The 4,564-nt window shown below is 37.1% G+C and overlaps 1 protein-coding gene across 13 annotated transcripts in view; it reads left to right on the top strand.

Moving 5' to 3' along the window:
- The window catches only part of ELF2 (E74-like factor 2 (ets domain transcription factor)), a 99,971-nt gene that overhangs the window by 80,192 nt on the left and 15,215 nt on the right, over window positions 1–4,564 (top strand). Inside the window, exon 1 of one of the 13 annotated variants that reach the window (XM_010830283.1) lies at window positions 483–988. The exons of the other annotated variants lie outside the window; for them this stretch is intronic. The gene's annotated coding sequence lies outside the window, so the exon portion shown is untranslated. Of the gene's footprint in view, window positions 1–482; window positions 989–4,564 lie in introns of those variants that run through there. 13 annotated transcript variants of the gene reach the window in all.

The following is a 4,564-nucleotide window of genomic DNA, read 5'->3' as shown; positions in this document are numbered from 1 at the left end:
GCTACTGCCCGCGGTCGGGGGCGGCCGGCTTCTCGGGTGGACGCTCGCCACTCCCGCCCCGTCCTTCTTTCAGACTTGGTCCACAAACCCTCGACTTCCGCATAGACGAGGCAGCCCCGGGCCATGTCCGGTAGATCGATACGCGCCAAAAAAAAAAAAACAACTGACCCTCGTCCTCACATCTCCACCTTGTGCGGTCTCAGGAGTAACGGTTCTGGAAAGGGTCACTTAACCTGGAGCGGCCCGGGGTGGTGTTTCTCTCAAGGGCCCGCCTCCCTTTCCTCGTTTAGTGGGCGGCAGTGGAGAAGTAGGTTTATGCCCCTTCCCTCGTGGGTTGTTTTTTTTTACGGGGGGAGAATGGAAAAGACACGGAATGTATTTTGTACCCCTGCCCCGGAGCGTTGGGGAGTCAGAGAAGAACGTTTATTTTGGTAAACAGTGGGTGAAGGTGGGGCGGGCGGGAGGGAGTCTTGGCCCTAGGGAAGTCTCCGCAAGGAATTGCCCCCCTTACCCCTCCCCCCCAAGCCTCCCACCTTAGCGGAAGCGCCTCGGAGAGGACAGAACGGACGGGATTGACAGGCCTCTGGTTCCAATCTGCTCGCTGAGTTGTTCCAAATAAGAACGTTGCTTTCTGGGGGCGGGACTCCGGGCCCGCGCTGGGCCAATGAAGATTGGGCGGGAGTGAAGCTGACAATGTACGCATGGAATTGGAGGGAAGAGGAGTGTAAACACGGAAGTGGCCGCGGGGGTGGGGGATGTGCAGCGCCACTGCTGCAGCGGAAGGGCACGGACTTAAGTTACATAGAAAAAGCAGCTTTACTTAATAGCAGACAGCGCAGTGAGAGTCCTGAATAGGCGTAGCAGTGCTTGAGTACGATTTACTTACTGTAGTGAACATAAATGTTCCTTTCCCTGGGTTCTGTTTCATATCGCCATCGATGGGAACTGGAAGATGGGGAATAGTCATCGAAGAGCATTGCTGTGAAAGGTCTTACCGTCTGTTTTCCATCCATTGTTTTTAGGCAGTGAAGTTAGTAGTTTGGGGAAACTCTGTTTCAATTCGATTGGGAGAAATCATAAATGTATATTTAACAGAACTTAATCTTTAAAATGTAACACTGCACAGTCCCAAAGAAAAATCACAGTGAGTAGTGATGAAAGCACATTTGACAGTTATTTTCTGATTAGAGAAAGATCTTAAATATTAGTGAAAAAGGGGCAGAGTACAATGAGAACTTGGTCCCTTTGTGTAAGTTCGGTCTATTAATACTGTGTGAATTAAGGGATAGAATTTTTGGCTTTATATTATTGGTACTAACAATACTTTTGTTTAGGTCTGTCATGTTGAGCATGTACCTTTTCAGAAACGTTCCTAGTGGTTAGGAGAACTTTAGGATAGCCCATGCAGTAAGAATTTTTAAAAATACTGTGAAGATAAGAGGGCTTAATTTTGCCAAGAGAAGATCCTTTTTATAAGCTTTTGGCATTATCAAAACCGAATGTGATCTGTAGGTATTTTGCTAGGAGTGGATACGTACAGATAGTCTACAGTTTTAAAAATACAAAAGTTTATCTTCTTTTGACGAGATTTTTTTTTAAGTGAAATGCTGTTTTCCAGTTCTGCTGCATTTCACAAGTATATACAAATCTTACAATTGAAGTTTGTGATAATAGTGTTCTGTGAAGAATACATTTTAATACAATTGTTTTCAAATATTTCCTCAGTCATGTTCATGTACTCTGAAATTCCTTTATAAATAGAAGGAAATTTGAGACAGGTTTGCTAGTTTATCCAAGGTTTATTCATTAAAAAAGTTGGGGAGGAAATGTGACCTGGAAAATGAAGAATCATGGATCTAAATTTTTATTGCTGCCAGTTTCCAATGATGTTGGGAGAGTAATGTTAAAAGGGTTTGTATTTGTAAATGGACATAATGATACTTTTATTCCCTTGAGCGAAGTCATCAAATGTTAGAATTATTCCTCACAAAGGTTTACAGTCTAATTGAGACAAGTGACAATCTATATAATACATAAATGTTAAATTTAATTAAAGTCATTGCTGTATGGGTTTATGATAAGTGTAGAATAGAATAACTGATAGTAAGGAAAACTTTTAGAGGAGATAAGCTTTAAACTGAATATTATTAGCATAACTGTTGTTTCTAAGTAGGTACAAAGCACTTAGAATTACCACTATTGTTATATGTTAAGATGTTAGAGGATATATTTTTGCTTTTATTTTCCTCCTTTAGAGACTTAACTGTCAACTTTAGCTATCAACTTCAGCTTTAGTTATCAGTGTTTATGTTGTCAGAGGTGTTTGAATGAAGAATGAAGTAAATATAAATACACTTGTTTATTAAAAATAACTTTCATTTTAACATACAAAATACTTCTTTGTGGTAGAGACTTGACATACTTTATTAAAAACTTTCACTGGCAACATGATATATGAGAAAGAGCCTTGACCTTGAGGTCAGGAGATAAGAATCTTCATCCAGCTGTCCCTAAACTGCTTTAAAGCTTCATTTTCTGTAAGAGAACAGGATTGACTAGGTGATCTCTACTAACTTTTAAAGCTCTAAAACTATAGGCAGCTCAGATATATTTAATGGAAAGTGAAGGTTCTCATTTTCTTGGATTTATTTACATCATGTGAGTGAATTTGTCTAAGGTCATTATGTAATGGCGAGGTTAACTTCTTTCACCAATCTTTGTAAGTGTCTGTATGTTGAATAAGACACAAGATATAGTTTATTTAATAATTTAGACCCATGTTTAGTCTGTAAGGAAAAATAAATATTCCTTAATATTTATGCAAAAGTGTTTTGTACATGTGGTCTGTGTTTTTTGAAGACTTCAAGTTTAAAATATTCTCCCTTATTATCAAGTACATGCTTTCCTTGACTTTTTTTTTTCATCTTTTTTTGAGAAATTGAAAATTGGGAAAGTGGAGAATTAGAGAATTGAGAAATAGGGTAACCAAAAGTATTGTTCTGCTTTGAGTTATTGAAGGGAAGGGGGAAGGGGGAAATTTTTCTGGAAATGCAGCCTAAGTATTTTCCCGGACAGAACAAATCTGTCTAGTTTGTCAAAATTAATCATGAAATTTGAACTTGAAAATCTAATTTATTATAAACAGGAATACCAAGTATCAACCTTGAAAAAGATCATTAATTTGAAAAAAAAATTTAGCAGGCAGTGAAAAGATGAGGGCCTGTGTTGAAATAAAATTGGAAGAATGGCATTAATTTTTAAAAAATTTATTTGAAAATGTGTTTAAGAAATTACTCTTCAGAATTCATTGCAGCATTAGTACTAAAATTCATAAAAAAATGAGTTAAAGAGTAAGTTATCAATATGTAAATAGTCATTCCAGGTAGTTCACCATCAGTTTCCTTTAGGGACAAATTTAACTGGTGGAAAGGGGCAGGCAGGAGAGTGTTTCTGATTTTTGAAAAGTTAAAAAAACTTCATGTGCAAGTAAGTTGACAAAATACTATTGTACTTATGGAAATGGAATTATAATTTTTTGTCCACACATTGGTTTTATGTTTAGAAGCTAAAACTTACAGAAGTAAGAGGTAGAATTTGGGTGTTCTTAATTATGTTTGATACTAAATTACACCTGTGGTTCTTAAAAACTGAAATTCCTGGGAGTCCCCCCAGACTCTTTCAGGGGAGTCTGTGGAATCAAGTTATTTTCATGATAACGCTAAGACATATGCCTTTTCACTTTTACGAATGTTCACGGGAGTTTTCTAGAGGCTACATGGCTGGATGTAACAGATGAAATGAAGAAGCAAGTATGAGAGCCCCAGTGTTTTCTACTGTGTATTAAAAAGATTTGCAGAAATGTGAACTAAACTACTCTAAATTTTTGTTTTTAAGAAAAAGTTACTTTTTATAAAAGTAAAAGTTTTAGTTTTAATTTCAAATAGGATAAATATCTAAACATGAGACTTATATAAGCAAAAGCGTAAAAAGATTCTTTGACCAAAGATGTTTGCAAATAGCTGTACTATAGTTTAATTAGTCTACACTTTCAGTACCATAGCGACTAGCCTTTTTTGGCGATTGAGTATTTGAAATGCGATGGATAAACCAAATTTTTAATTTTTTTCAAACATAAAAACTAACAGTAGAAAACTTCTTGACCATGTAAATTTCTTTTACATGTTGAAAAGACAGTGGTTTTGAATATACTGGGTTACATGGGTTATATGGGTTAAGTCAAAGGTACTAATTTCACTTTCCACTAACTTTTCTCAGTGTGGCTGCTGGACATTTAAAAATTACATGTGGCTCTTGTTATCAGACAGCTCTACTTTAGAAAATTATTTTATTCTCTTTCCGTTCTCAACCTTATAATGAAGCTGTAGAAAGTCAAAGGGGCACAGGTAAAGATGGAGACCTTTACCTTTCCTCCTTTTCAGTGTGTTCATTTGTGTTCTTTACTCATCTGTTACTGTTACAGTCCTGGGACTTCAGAGAATAAGCTGTGGTAAGTCAGGTGTGGTAGTTGAGTGATGGCCTTGTAAATACTAGTTTATGGTCTTGT

The sequence above is a fragment of the Bison bison genome, unplaced genomic scaffold (assembly GCF_000754665.1).
Source record: "Bison bison bison isolate TAMUID 2011002044 unplaced genomic scaffold, Bison_UMD1.0 scf7180017864517, whole genome shotgun sequence".
Classification (NCBI taxonomy): domain Eukaryota; kingdom Metazoa; phylum Chordata; class Mammalia; order Artiodactyla; family Bovidae; genus Bison; species Bison bison.
Note: the sequence above shows the minus strand (reverse complement) of the source record. Positions and strands in the feature narration are given on the sequence as shown.